We start from the raw sequence: 15,706 nt of genomic DNA, 5'->3' as shown, positions 1-15,706 counted from the left end.
AGTGCCGAGTACAGGGGCACGATCACTTCCCTACTCCTGCTGGCCACACTATTTCTGATACAGGCCAGGATGCCATTGGCCTTCTTGGCCGCCTGGGCACACTGCCGGCTCATGTTCAGCTGGCTGTCAGTCAGCACCCCCAGGTTCTTTTCCGCCAGGCAGCTTTCCAGCCACTCTTCCCCAAGCCTGTAGCGCTGCATGGGGTTGTTGTGGCCGAAGTGCAGGACCCGGCACTTGGCCTTGTTGAATCTCATACAGTTGGCCTCGGCCCATTGATCCAGCCTGTCCAGGTCCCTCTGCAGAGCCTTCCTACCCTCGAGCAGATCAACACTGCCGCCCAACTTGGTGTTGCCTGCAAACTTACTGAGGGTGCACTCGATCCCTTCGTCCAGATCATAAAATCAAATCTATATTATTTGTTTTGATCACTGTATTTTTTTTCCTGGAAAACCAATGTTTTCTAAGGATTCATTTGTGTAATTGTGGGGAAAAGGGAAGTCCATAATGTTGTTTTGAAATATCCTACATATAGTCTGTGTTTACTGGCTTTTTACCCCAAACCTATTAATTTACTGCTGTTTTTGTCATCCACAGAGCACTAGCTTTCAGGATAAATGCCAGCACTTGGCACATAATGCATAGTTGATTGTGACTTGCTAGACTGACTACTGCTTTGGACATAGTACAGATGGATACAGAGAGCATCTTTGGGCAAGTCCACCACAGAAAGGATCAATTATTTAAGGGTTAAATTTGCTCTAGAGAGGTGCTGAGACTTTAGGAATATATTGCTGTAATACAATTGGATATTTTTGAAAGAACAATAAAATATATGAATAAGAAGGAGGCAGAACAGAAGCACAAGCTTGAATAGTTAGTGGGATGGAAAAATTGAAACAGAATAGACAAAGAAGAAAAAAATATGGGGGAAAGGATTCTCCGTACTTACTTAGACATCTAGAGGTACCTTTTATGGTGGTTTTGAGCTCATACATGTACTTTGATGTGTATTGTGCATACTTTTATTTGCTTAGTCTTTCAAAAAGATAAATCAGATACATTCTGGACACATCTGATTTTTTTTTAAGAGCTTCAAGAGAATTTATCTTCATTCGAAAGGATATATAAGTTTAACTTTTTCCCTATTTTTAAAAAAAATCACCTGATACCAATTAGAATTCCTTTACTGCTGGGCTGATTTATAGTACTGTAATACAGCACTGAAAATATGAAAGCAGAGAAGCAATATTTCAAAATGCAGCATAAAATCAACAATAAAAATGTATATTTATAACCTGAAAAGTATGATTTCATCTTGGAGAATTACCAAGCTAATAGCAGTAATAAGCATGATTTTAGTTGTACCATATTGTACTTATTAAACACTTCAGGGGACTTGTGAATAAATCAAATCACAAGATCACTTCTGGATATTTGAACATATTTTTAGATAATATAAAAATGTGGAAAACTATCACAACTGGTTATCATTTGTTCATGTTTTCCAAAAAAGGTTTTAATCATAAACCTCATTGTTACATCTTTCAAGATACTGGGCTGATGCCTGCAGGCTGGAAAAGTAACTCCATTTAATAAATGTAGATTTAATATCTTTTGGAGATAAAATTAAAGCAGAAAAAATATGTGCAATAATGTGAATTATACTCACTATCCCAGGAAATCTTGTTTGGTGTAGAGAGGATGTTTCAGAGGAAGGCAGAGAAATGTTTTAGTAATAAAGATAGGCCATAACCAAAACCCTGGAGCCAAGCTCGTGAGCTACAATATGGAAAGTTTGGATTCAAACTCATACTTTGTGGATTTATCATGGGCAGAACTCCAGCCTTGAGGGATGAGATTTTTCTCATGGAAGTGAATGAGTGAAGGAAAGGAGCTTTTCATTATTCATTACTACTATTATTACCTGTAGTACAACAAAGTCCAGAGGATTCAGGTAAAACCAACACTCCATTGTGCTAGGTGCTGTACAAACAGACAGTAAAAGAAAGGTCCTGCTTTAAGAACGGTACAGGATAGACAACTAAAAGGAATAGTTGAAAGGGAAGCAAATACAGGAAAGTAAGAACACACCATTGAGTTGCAAAGAAGCTAATAGAAATTGAAGTCTGTAGATGACATGAGTTTAGACATGCAGTCAAACAGCTTTTCCCAGCGTTCCAGCTGTGTCTGCAAGACAACAAATGAATGGCTGATTCCTTTAGGAACTAGACCCCTTAAGTAATCAGGTGTTGGTTGAGCTCCATGGAAGCTATTTTTTTTATACCAGTTTACAGTTAGCAATTCACACCACCTAAGAACTTGGCCCCACGTCTCCTGCTTTGCTGTTTGTGGGACAGAGTGGCCCATTGGAAATTCATAGATGCAGAAGATGTAAGTCTGAAGTCTACCGGGCAGAAAGGCTTTTTCCATGTTGAGCTGTTGTGGGATGGGGATCTTACTCTGTAACAGTCGTTTTGAAAGCTATGGTAGTTCCTTCATATTTTTCCTCATGCATGATCTTTGCTTAAAAACAAAAGAAAGTGTTCCTTTGATTTTGTTTTCAGTAGATTAAACAATAGGATTGTAGGAAACCACTGCCTTCCACCAGCCTTCTTTCCACCTTCAAAATAGCTTGTGCTATTATTTTTCAGAGTTTATGGTGAAACAAATTCCTTCATGGTGTGAACACCACAAAATGACAACTTTCAGCCCATAGTGAATTGTTCTGGCTGAGTTAAAACCCCTTGAAAATAAAGATTGTAATAGAAATACTGGTGGAAGCCTTTATGATAGTAGCATGAACAAAGCTCTGCTGTAATGTTTTCTGGAAACAGAGCCATAATGATTTGTTCAGGAATCTGTTCTGATCTCATCATAAAGGGAAAAGTGTTCCTGTCAAGTTTAATCCCAGATCTCCTATAACCCAGTGCATATTTCCAACAGGCACTATCAATAGACAAGCAGCATTTAGAATATAATTTTTGTTCTACAGTACCCAGAGTGAGGAATAGAAAAAAGGGATCTTAATGACATTCTTCAGAAATAGCAGGACAAGTAAAGTACAGTCAATTGCTTCACTGTGAATTGCAGAAGGAAATAAAGCCATTATTGTTACTACTGCTAGGGCTTGCACTGTACTGACAGTATGCTTTGAGAAGTACTTCTTGGGTAAAAGAACTGACTGGCTGGGTGGATTATGTTTTCACTAGAGGTGTAGGTATATTTATATATGCTGCTGCACAGCATATATGAGCTTGCTTTCCTCAGCTACCTGTCACGGGCAACAAGTAGTCTGGGAAACAACAGGCTGAAAGCAACTAACCTAAGATGTAAGTACATTGCGCAACAGTCTATGGTGCAGAAATATGGCAGATAGCTCCGGTTCTCAAATGAGTCAATGGAGTGAAAGGAATGCACTGTAAAGTGTGGAAATAACAACCTATTTGGAATTAACTTCTGTATCTATCTCTTCACAGTCTGAACTACACAGTGCAGACGTGTCCTGACCAACCAAGTTAAGACAATATGAACCAAAGAGCATCTCATGCAGCCCCTCATAGGAGGGTGATTTTAAAAACAAAAGTAAATTTGTAATCCAGACCTGAAAATATGCGTGTGAGAGAGTGTTTTGTCAACAAGAGAGAGCCTTGCTGTGTCTCCCTGGCAAACTTGGGAAAATGAAAGGAGTGTCCTCAAGGTATCTAAACCCCCGTCACACTCCATGACAGGAAAGGGGCATACAAAGACCACAGGCTATGAATGCATGAAAACAACATTCTGTAACTTTATGCAGGGACTGAGTTTATAAAATAAATGTAAAAATTTATCTCACTTTCAAGATTGTCACCTTTCTTAATGCCATTACTTCTCTCCCTCTTTCTTTCTCTTTCTCTCTACCTATCTACCTATCCCTATCTCCTGTCTCCAATTTTAAAATATATCCCGACGGCAGCCATTGATGTACTACAGAGGAGCCCTACTCCAAGAGAGTGAACTATTACAGTTTTTTAACCTGGGACTGGCCATGACTGCCACCATGCAGGTGTGATATAGGTGGGAGACGTGTCAATTTTGTGGCTGCTGTTCCTCCGTGACCTAAGAGACTTGTCTGTGCTCATTAACTGAGTTCATCACGTCTCTGCAGCCTTCCCCTGCTGGCAGGAGCAACGTGTGAAGACGATGAGGGCAAAATTGCCACCTTTTGTTTCTCTCTTGAACTTTGACCTTTATGACTCATGATAAGGCAGGTTTACAAAAGGAGTTGTGTGTATTATCTTGCCATAAAAAAGTTCTGAATTATATATATATATTTTTATATAGAAAGAGCAAAAACAAATGTTGAAACATGCTGGCCAATAAAAATGGGAACACTGATTTTTGGAAGAACCATAGTACAGTATTCTGATACAGCCCACAACATATCATGTGAAGAAGTTAGGCTCTTCTGGAAAGTCTTAGCTGAGCAGTTAGCTGGACCAAACCAAAACAGGTAGAAACTTAAACCACATATTTCCACAGCCACTGCAGGATTGTACAAGGATCATCTCAATTAGTTTTTTTAAAATGTAAATTGCTTTCAGTTTTATGGCAGGGCTAACATTTCATTGAACATTATTTGGCTTCTCTCATCTTTCCCTCCAAGAAATTAAATGAAAGTAAAGCCCTGGGATCCACCCCTGAGGGAAGGCACAGTGCATTTATCCCAGAAGCCTCCTCTGTAGTGCATTTTTCTGGCCGATAAATAAGAAACCCTAAAGAGGTGCATCTGTGCTGAGGAATGCATGCCTGCCTCAGCTCCTGATTTTGTTTAGTGTTAATCTGGAGACAAATATCTCTTTCATGAAAGGTCCTTAGGGATGGTGAACTCCCTGTGTGCACATGTTTGTGCTTGCCTTTTTGGAAAGCATAAGTAGAAAACATGAAGCCTGAAGCTTAGCAAATGTAAGCTACTTTTGGACAAAGAGAATTCTTCATCTACTCCCTCAAAAAACTCTTATTATTTTTTGGCTCAAGTGGATAGGCCCTTAAAATATTCACTAAGTCTGAGTGAGGTGTTCAAGCTCTCAAAAATGTCAGTTGTACCTTTTACCTTTATTGATGTTGATGTGGGAAAGAGAGGAGGAAGAAGAAAAGAGTGAAATCAACATCCAGGTAACATGACTCACAATAGGGCTTACACTCAAAGGAGAGACCAGCAATGAACCAAGGGTACTTCTTGCTCATGTGAAATATTTTCCTCCCCTTCCTCCTACCTATCTAAGTGACTGCTGATGTTCAGAATAATTACAGTGCCTCTTCACATGTCTGTAGTTTTGCCATCAAATAGTTCCCAAGTGTGTTTAGAAACAGATAAAGGAGGAGTAAGAGTAGCCAGGAAAGGAGAAGGAAGAGAAGACCACAGCCACCAGCAGGAAAGAATATTGAATGTGTTAGAGGAAGAGAGAGAGGTCATGAGCAAACCAGTATATTGAGGTTCCCCAGAAAGACATAAAAAGAAGAAATGATGAAGTTCTGAGGTAGATCAGAGCCAAGTTTGGTGGTTGGACAGGGGTCATGCAAGACCTGATGTTATAATAAGCTGTGACTATACCTCTGGGATTTACCAAATGGGGGACTATAAACAGTGGGCACTCTAAGGGAGGCAGTAAATGAGTTGGTCCTTGAAATTATGCCTCTTGCTTTTTCTTTGTCTTTCTGAATTTCTGTACTGCATTGGAAAAATTATAAAAACCTGTTTTTTAGGCAATGATGTGAAAGGTAACTCCATTTGGAGGAGGCTTTGGGTGGGTTCTAGGACTTGGCTTTTGTCACATTTTTATGAATAACACTAGTTTTCTTTTTATGTGACTGTTCCCTGTTGTGATCAAAACTGTTCACTATCTCCCATCAGCATGGAGGGTTTTGTACTTTTGCAAAGGAAGGTATTAAAAGCACAAGCCTACACCTGCATATCTGGTAGACAGGCACTGAAATTTACCGTCTTGATATGACAGAAATCCCTCCTCCACTGCTTTAATTTCCGTTACACTTTTTTTGAAAACAGTAACAAGTCCTACACTCCTGTGTTCTCCCCTAACACTGATGTCACCTGTCAGAGACACTTTGCAAAGACTCCTCTACACAGCTGAGGAATACTACTTTGTTAATTTTATAACATCAGTACTCTGATTTCTTCCCTTGGTTTCACTTTTTGTTAAGATCCCTGGTGTCTATTACTCCAGAAAGTAATATGGCTCATTATTTTATTATATAGTGTTTTAAGCTAGCACCCATCTCTCTGAACTCTAAATCCTTTCCTGCTCATTGCCCTAGTATACAACAACCTGTGCAGACACATCCCTACGCTTACAGTGTGAGTTATTAAAAAAAAATAATTGCTTCTATAGCTGGAAAACTGAGGCACAGCTTGGTGAAGTGACTTGACCGAAGTTATGTGGCAATGTCAAGAACCAGACAGGTACAACAGGAAAGGAGTTTTTGGATTTCCTATGGGGAGCTGTAGTTGGCCATGCCGCTACCTGTCCAGAGCGCAGCATCGTCCAGCCCGGGGAATTGAATGCAAACCTTCCAAGTCACAGTCCAGTATTCTTCTCTCTAAGGGTTTTATTGTCAGTCATGTAGCACTGGACATTTTTCTTAAAGCCTCGGTCCTTGGAGATACGTGATTGTGTTAGACTCTCAGCTTTCCTATAAAGCAGTAAGTTTCTAGCTCTTGTGGGTGTTGAGAGAAGTATGAAAACCCCAAGTGTGTCATTTTAACAAAACACATACACAAAATAGATTACTTTTTGTAAGCTGGTCTCATAACTCTTGGGGCCCCAATGCTGGCCTTCTGGATGTTTAGGGTTGGCAGTACTGTGAACTGCAAGACCATCAATTCCCTTCTATATCACACATGAGAACAGACATAATTTTTGGTTTCAGGGAGTTTAAAGAAGTAAAGGAAATTGTACATATTCTCAGATGTCTTCTTGTGTAATCCCTTTTTGGAAGTATTCCCCTTACGCCATTTCCATGAAGGTCTTTCCTTGGAAAGGACATCTGCAGCATGTTTATTCCTCCTGTTTTCCCTAGCTACTACTACCTCTTTTTAGACATTTTCTGGTATGGACTGAAACATAATGCGGTTTATACCATAAACAGTATGAAGTTATCTGCTCTGTTTATGCTAGCAGGCGCCTGTTAACCTTTAATCCTCCCAAATATTTCTCAAAACAATGTGAAACAATATATTTTTACATTCTTCCCTGTTGTTTGACGCTGGTTAATATCATAAACAAATTTTGCACAACTTGAGAAGCGATTAGAGCCTCTTGGGTCAGGGAGTGCATTAAGAACTCTGTCTCCACTTGCCTGTACCTTTTCCAGCATCTGAAAAGGGTGAATCTGAGTACGGTGAGTGACTTCTGGGGTGGAGCAGGCACACATCTTGTTTCGGTGAGAGCCACAGATTTCCCAGATGCCATCTGGGGTGATGTCCCTCTCCAGCCTGGGAGTACTTCAGAAGGTGAAGGGATGCAAACCCTCTGAGTGCCTCTCCCCTGCCAACCCTGACCCCACTAGGGGCTGACAGCTGTGAAAGACATAGGAAGCAATTAAAGCACACTGTATTAGTCACAAAGGCCGATGGGCCCTTCTGTCTGAAAGGTGCAGGTCTGCAAAAGAGATAAGACTGGGAACCTCGAGTGCTGTAACATGCCACTTGGAGGCTTTGTGCAAGTCAATCCTCCTGGACCCACTTGGGGTTATTTATTTACTTAAAGTTCGTTTGAAAACTGGAAGCTTCAGGCTACTTACCCAATTAACCTTAGCACCTGTTTGGCTGGAAACGCTTGGGAGCAGTGTGAACAAGCTGTGGCAAGGCTTTTTTTTCCTCTTTTTTAAGTGAAGGGAGCAGACAAAATATATTCCTAACACAAATGTTATTCCAGCCTGCTCTCAGGTCTGTGGTGCTGGGGTTTGTTCCTGATAATGATTTAAGTGGAAGCTCCTGCTAGCATCCACGACTGCTATAGCAGGGACAATCATGATATCTAAATCAATAGATTGTAGTGAATGGCTGTTGTTTTAACTTTTGCCTGCTTCTGTTTTATTGCCTGATGGATTTTGGCTCTCAGTTTTCCTCTTCAGAGGCCTACAATCCGCACCAAATGTTTCACATTACTCAGTGTGAAAAACCTCCTATTCTTTCAGATTTTTTACAAGTTCATACATCCGTGGAAACCTGATATTTCATATTTCATTCTGCTTTGTGAATGTCATTGTGAGGGATGCTGGTTCACATGCAACAGGCCTCTTCTGTCTTTGATCAGCTTGACCGCAACTAATTGTAAATGGAGAACAAATGAAAGAAATATTTATAAATTTCATGGGAATTCAGGCAGGGCCTAAGCCTTTCCTAATGCATCCATTCACAGTAAATGTTTATTGAATACTTTTAGTCTACTGTGTACTTCAGTATTTATATAGTGTTAGGTTTTAGCTTGTTCTGAGTAGATCCAGTAAAAGACCTCTCCTGTGTCTTTTTTTCTTCCTTCCTTCCTTCCTTTCTTGTCTTACTTTTCTTTCCCTCCCAAATACCCTCCTTTCTTTTGTCTTTACCTTATAAAACAGGCTGCTGGCAGAGAAGAGGAACACCACAGTTGTTGGGTTCCAGAGCCTACAGCTGTAAGAGAGGCAAGCAAGGGGAAAAAAATGACCGTAAAATTTAAAACAAATTTTGAGGCACAAAGCTGAGTTGGGAAAAATCAAATGAAAATGTTAAAGATTTGTCCAAAATAAAGTCATAAATGCCCCAAGCCAAGCGAAACAGCTGCTAGGTCATGCAGGCTAAATCTGAAAAAGGCAACACAACAAAAAGTTTAATATTATGAAGCTAATCAGAAGTTGCCGAGATTAAAAAAACAAGCATTCCTGTTTTTAATTCTCAGTCTCTCATTCTTCTTACAGAGTTGTGCTCTTACAACTTTCCCCAGCTTTATCACAGGTCGCTTTTACAATGGGAAACTTAACGCATCCAAAATCTTTTGGGGAGTTCCCCATGTGTCCAATCCTATAGATATTTGACTGTATCAAGGATGTCACAGAGGAGCAATCTCCTTTGGCCGGGGACTGGGAAATGTACAGCTCACAGAGCCTCATGTGTTATTTGTCACAGATACCATGCGTGTTGCTGGTCCCACTTGCATGTGCTGCTGGCAGGCACGCACCGTGGCTGCAGACACGGAATGGGACAGGTGCTGCACTGGTGCGAATCGGCGCTGCTCCACTGAGGCTAATGGAAGCTCTGGAGTGAAACGTGAGATGCACCAAGCTGAAATGAGAGCAAAGCTACTCATTTCAGCCTCTCATGAAGGCCCATGTCTTCTACTCATCTATCAACACCTTTTTTAACTGCTTCATTCATACTGAAAATAAGGAAGGAGCAGAAAGCCCTGGGAGGACCAGGCAAGGAAGTGGATGTGCAAGTGTGAAGTTTGACACTGGTGTGAGGCAAGAAGAAGGGTTGACTTTTGTGGGCAGTGTAGGAAGATAAGGATGTAACTTGTCCATTTAAAATATGACAAGAAAAAAAGAAAAAAAACCCTCAGGCCAACTGTGAGGCTCAGAATTCATTACCACTGCCTCACTTCGCTCCTGGAGCACATTCCTTCTCCTCTCCCACAGTTTTTTTATATCTATTTTTTTGTTTGTATTTCTCATCTGTAAGCTCACTGGGGCCAGGAAAATGCCTTTTTTGTCTTTGGAGAGCTTTTAACACTTGTGGGGACATAGTGAAGAGGCTTGGAGCTTGTACAACAGTAAAATCTTGAACCTGAAATAATCAAAGAGGCAATGGAGAAAAAGATTCTTTAAGGTTGTTGCTTTCCAGTAACCCGATGTTTGAGAAGGAAAATAGGGTGAGAACTTGGGAGGAGATGGAACCCAGATAATGTGATACTGAATTTTCTCTCAATTTAAAGCCTTCCAACAATTTTTTTTCCTCTTTGAGAAGGCCGTAACATCTTAAAAGCAGCTTTGTGCTGTGATATGCAATCCAGTATGCTAGGTTTGCCTAATTCCTGAGTCCCTAGCAATGAATACACATATCTGGCAGCCAAACACCACATGAATTGTTAAAAATAAAACACTTGATAATCGGTATTAAATTAAATCACAGAGCAGAGATGGATGATGATTATGATCAGGGCTTTAAGTATTATTTACCTTCCTACAAAGAGCTTGTCTGGTCTTTCACAAACAGGGTATATAAAACACTTACTTAGCATGTAACTTGAGCTATGAAAATAGTATTACAGTTAAGTGTTCTTAAAGCCACAGGCTTTTTATCACAATTAAGAGAGCAGGGAAGAAGGTGGGGGAGGAAAATGGAAATAGCTTAGGGAGCACCCTGCCTTCAGGTCGCTGACTGCATGAATGGCATTGCAATGCAGAGGCATGCAGAAGCTCCACCAACACAGAGTTGGCAGAGTCACGTTAGGCAATGCTCAGCAGGCATCCTGCTGGGGCATTGCCTCAAAGTCACTCAGCAGTCTGCTGCAACATGCACCCCTGCCCTGCTTACTCAGAGGTCCAGGTTATACAAATTTAACAGCTCTGTTGCTTATCTGATGGGAAATTATATGCAGATCTACAGGAGGAGAAAGGAAAGGACGGCTTTTATAAGACAGGCACCTTTGTCTTTCTCACATTATTATCATGACTTTTCCTGAACCACCTCATTAAGTGGCTTAGAAAAACAGACACACATAAGTAAGTCTGTTGTTGTAGATTTTACTTGACAGTGCATTCCCCACCTGGTCTTCTAGATGTCAAGGCTGGAAAAAAAAAGGTCTCAGTACCAATGCAAAGGCAGGGAAGAAACATAGACTCAAGAGAAACTGAATTAAGTACTTGAAAGATACCCATACCCCCTCAGATGCTCATGCTGGTCTAAGTAAACTCAGTTTACATGAGTCTTAAATAGATCAGGAGTGTGTGCGTGCATGATCAGACCATATCTCATCAGAGAAGACCGCTTAAGCCATCCTCACTTGATTACTTGAGATTGTCTGTCCACATCCTTCAGGGCTGCACAATTTTTCCTGAGCAGACTCTTCTTATTCCAAAGTCCTTGGACTTAAAAAGCTTTAGAATAGCTTGTGCAAGAAAAAAATAATATTTCTAACATTTCTCCAAAGCAAAACCCAGCCAACTTCAAAGTTGTCTAATGGGGATCACACAGCAGGCAGCATCTGAAATGGGCTGATCCCCAGGTGGCCACATTTTTGGTGGAGAATTTTTGTTTAGAATTGATCCATACTGAGGGAGGTTTGAACTTCTGGGGCACTTGGGAGACAACTCACTTCTTTCTTCCCATGTGTGTTTTAAATATAGTTTACATTTTTCTAACCTGTTGCAAAACCGGATAGTGGTAATACAGTGCAACTATTGTAACTTCTCAAGGGTATGTGATGACTTGATTAGGAACGAAAAGTATTTAAGAGTTGTTATTTAGCAGTGGATAAAACAGTAATCTTATTCGCCTCTCAGCTCTGAAGTTATGTTCTGCATATTCTTTATCGCTCTCCAGATTTGACGCTCATTTTTCCAACAAAACCTTATCTGTCTTTTGGTGCAGTGAAAATCTTTCTTCATATTAAACAGCACAGGGTGAACCGAACCTCATTCAGCAACACATCATCTGTAAGTGACGGAAATAGCTGTATTAAGGAGAAATCTAGCAACTGACAACTGACAGACTGGCATGAACAAGATCAGCACCCGGATTTCTTACCAGACAGGCAGCTTACTGGCTTCTCTCAGCCTGCTTGACCACAAGTTTCTATAACAAACACAATAGCTGGCGTGCACTTGATATTGAGCAAGTGCCGTTTTCTGTTGATATTCTCATTTAATTTCCATATGTTGGCAGAAACAGATGGAACTGGATTTTCTTGCAATTACTATGAGTCTAGGATAACAACTCTTAAATCTGCCTCAGAGTGGAAAGCTACAATACAAATATGCAAACACAGGGCGACAGCCTGCATACTAAAATATAGAAATATGACTTAACATACAGAATAACTAAAACTGGTTCATGATTTATTGATTAGGCCACATCATATGAAGGGATCTTGGGAAGCTTAAAATAATTTGCACAGAATGTGAAATTAGGTAGGGGTAGAGCTGCAGTGCCCTAACGTCTCACTGCTAAGACTTTAAAATGAAAACTATTAGTTAAGTAAAGTCTGTGGGGCTTTAAGGTTAAAAAAAAGTTTATTTTGTTTTCCAAGAAAGCTCTTTTATGGAAATTGCAACATCTGCTCCCATCTCTTTGGTTCTAACCCCAACATGTTCTTTTGAGATCACAACATTGAAAACATCCACAAAGTAGAAAATGTGTTTTGAGTGGGTTGGTTTTTTTTTTTTTCCAGATTCTTGACTCTCTGGCTCAGACTTTCAAGAGAGTTATGTAGACTTAAGCCTAAAAGCCTTATTTATTGGAATGGGAATTTAAACAGAAAATAAAGGGTTTTGCATCCAATTGATCAGCCAAAATGTTACTAAACTGAAGCTTAAGGGACTAGAAAACCCAGCAAGGAACCTGGGATGATTATCAATTTTAGCTACAAAAGGGTTAGCATAGAAACTGGAAAATTGTATTATTTTGAGACTACATGAAAACAGATACAGAACACATGTTGAGTCTTTAAGGCCCTGATCCACCAAATTCTTTTGTACCTGCTTAAAAACCACAAAAAATATTAGTTGAATGCATTAAGGGGATGAAGAGATGTGTTTTCAGGTCTAGCTGGAGCAGTGTAAGAAGCTCCGGCCTTTCCTCTTATTGTTGTCTATTGCTCACCCTTAACAGCGAACTGTCCACAGAGTTCACCTACATGAGGAGGCAGCGAACCTGTTTCTAGATGGTGTCAGCGCTACGTCAGCCAACTTAACTCAAGCTACCTCCAGTGTTTCCAGAAGAGTTGCTTAAGAGCTAACCATAAGGAATAGGGAAGGACTTTGGAAAGACTAAGCAGAGCCTGGCTTCATACCAGCTGCATTCCCTCAGAAGGAACATTAATTTTCGTAACAGAAGAATTATTAGTTCCTAAAATAAGTAACAGTTTGGAAGGTTTATTTACTATCTGGTTTAAAAAAAATAGACTACATAATAAAAAATAAGATGTAAATAACAAACCACATGTGCAAGACTTTTTACCCATACTTGCTGAATTTTTCCCAGTTGCCATGGTCATTTCTAAAAATGGATTCTCTGTTTAAATAGTGAATGATTTGGACCTGAAATAGAATATTTTTTCTTTAAATAAATTGATGTAAAAGTGTAGCTGAGGTTTTGCTGTCCTTTATGATTTGAAGAAGTGAAAAAAAAGTATTTCTTGCATGTAGTGAAATTTTATATATGGTAAGTGAAATGTTATGGTGATTTATTAAACAGAAAAAAGGGAGAAGGAAGGCAGCAAGGATTTGGCACAAACATTTGCAGATACATTTCAGTAATGATAGACCAAAGCCGTAAAATTCAGAACCAGAATTAAGATAGAAAGTCTTTAGATGGGTTTTGTTTCAGTCTGCTGTAGCAGTGATGGCCAGTAACATAATTTGGGTCTGGTTGGCTATATATGGGATCCTAAACTTCTGCTAGTTTTGAGGCTATTCTTATCCAGGATCTTGCCTATAAGCAGTTCACTAAGTATAACAGCTGTACATTTCTTTGCTGTAATTTTTCCCCACAATATGGTAAAGAGTTTGGTTTGAATTTGAGCGATTTTTTCTGCAAAGAAAACAGAAACTTCTTAAGAGAAGGAGTCAAAAACGGGAATGACCAGATTTCACCAGCTGTTCGGGCTTGGCATATATGTATTGGATCTGCTCTTCCTGGGACTCCAGGTGGGTTTGATTATTTGGTTGCTACCAGGTGACTGTATTTTTTCCCTCTCATTCTCTCTCTAATCACAACCCTGTTTTTATCCACTTTTTTTTTCCCCCCATTTATTAACTGTTTTGGTTGCTCAGTAGCTGACAGATGTGCTGTTGACTATATGATATGTGGTTCTTGAAAGAATATGAGCCAATGTACAGACCCTACCAATCAGAGGCACTGAGATGTAATGACATTTATAGTTACATTAAACAAGCTTTTAGACTAATACTAAGAGACACATAATACTGTAATCAAAGACTCTCCCAATACTTTTCAGGCAAAGAAAATAACACAGCCTTATTCCTGTAAATAAAGAAAACATCAATAACCTTGACAAAGTCAAAGTTCTTATTTCCAGCCTTGTCTAGTGTTAAAATTCCTAATCACCCATAATATTATTGTATCCCCTTTTAGAATTTCGCTGCGCTTCAGTTTTGTAAGAACTTAACGTGCCCTGTGGTGGGGGCACTTTCCACTTCCACTAGTGGAAAGTCTGCCTTGGGAGAAGCAGCTCCTGGTCTTTGTCAAGTTCTGTCACGCAAATGCCTTCACATTAACAGAGTATACTACATGCGCTAGGGTATTCTTGAATGAAGATCAGGGAAGCAAGAAATTTTGCTTAACAGGAAGAGTAAACATTATGAATACCTTGTCTTGGATTCCACAGTTGGGGAAAACCAAAATTGCATTTAGGCACTTCATGGTTTCACTCAAGCAGTTCTCTCTGCTTCTAAACAGGATATTTTCTAACTTCAGCAAATTTCTTGCAGTGTGAGATTTCTGTTTCAGAAAACATTCCTATTCAAGGAACATTCCCATTCAATAGTGTTGCAGTTTGTACTTTCACATTTATGCTTCTGCTCAAATTCTGTTCAAGACAAAGAAAATCCTACCGCTCCGGGAACAACTTAAATGTATCCCCCCTAGGAGACTTGCATGTCAGCCTGAAAAAAGATGGATCAGGATTTTACGAATGTGTGGCTAGTGCTAGGATCCTTAAATTGATACGATTTCTAAGTAATTTTGCTTTCAGAAATGCTGAAAACCTGAATGGTTCAATTTTTTAACTTCTTAACTTTAAAGCTAATGTAAAAAATCCTTGCATTTAATGGAAAGCTGTGACTTTTCCAATAATTGTCACTTTATGAATTCTTAAATCAAAGTTGTATAAAAGATAATATGATTGTAAATAATTGAAGATTGACTCATCAGGCTCCTGTACACTTTCATATTTTCACATAGCAAAAGAACAAAGAAGGATAAAAATAATGAAACATAAGAGCTAAAAACAATTTCAAGGGAGTGGACACTACCAGTTTTAATTTAAAATTCTTTGTGATGTTTCAGTTCTACAGTGTGCAAGGAAAGTTGTATTTGAATGGACATAGTCTATCTTGAAAGCTTGTGTTTTCAATGTCTCCTTGTATTCATCCACATGTTTGTACCAAATTTGGTAATTGCATGCTTAAAAACACACCTCTGTATTCATGAGCCAGGGGATCACTTGCTCTTGTGGATGCAGGTAGAGGAGTGAACAAAAATGGGTTTCCAAAACTGGAAGTGAGATCTAGAGATCCTGCTAAGTGTTTTATCTCACTGTTTAAGAAACCACACAGCCAATGTTACTTTTGGAGGCAGTAATAGCTTAAAGCTCTCAGCTGATTTCTGTAAGCATGCACATCTATCTAAAAGCCATCAGAGTTTTACCAACCTCATTGATAATATATTTTGGTAGCCCTTCTGATGAAAGACAATTTATAAGTTGGTGACTAAGTG

Source organism: Pygoscelis adeliae, unplaced genomic scaffold (genome assembly GCF_000699105.1).
Source record: "Pygoscelis adeliae isolate BGI_AS28 unplaced genomic scaffold, ASM69910v1 Scaffold26, whole genome shotgun sequence".
Classification (NCBI taxonomy): domain Eukaryota; kingdom Metazoa; phylum Chordata; class Aves; order Sphenisciformes; family Spheniscidae; genus Pygoscelis; species Pygoscelis adeliae.
This window is presented reverse-complemented; position numbering follows the sequence as displayed.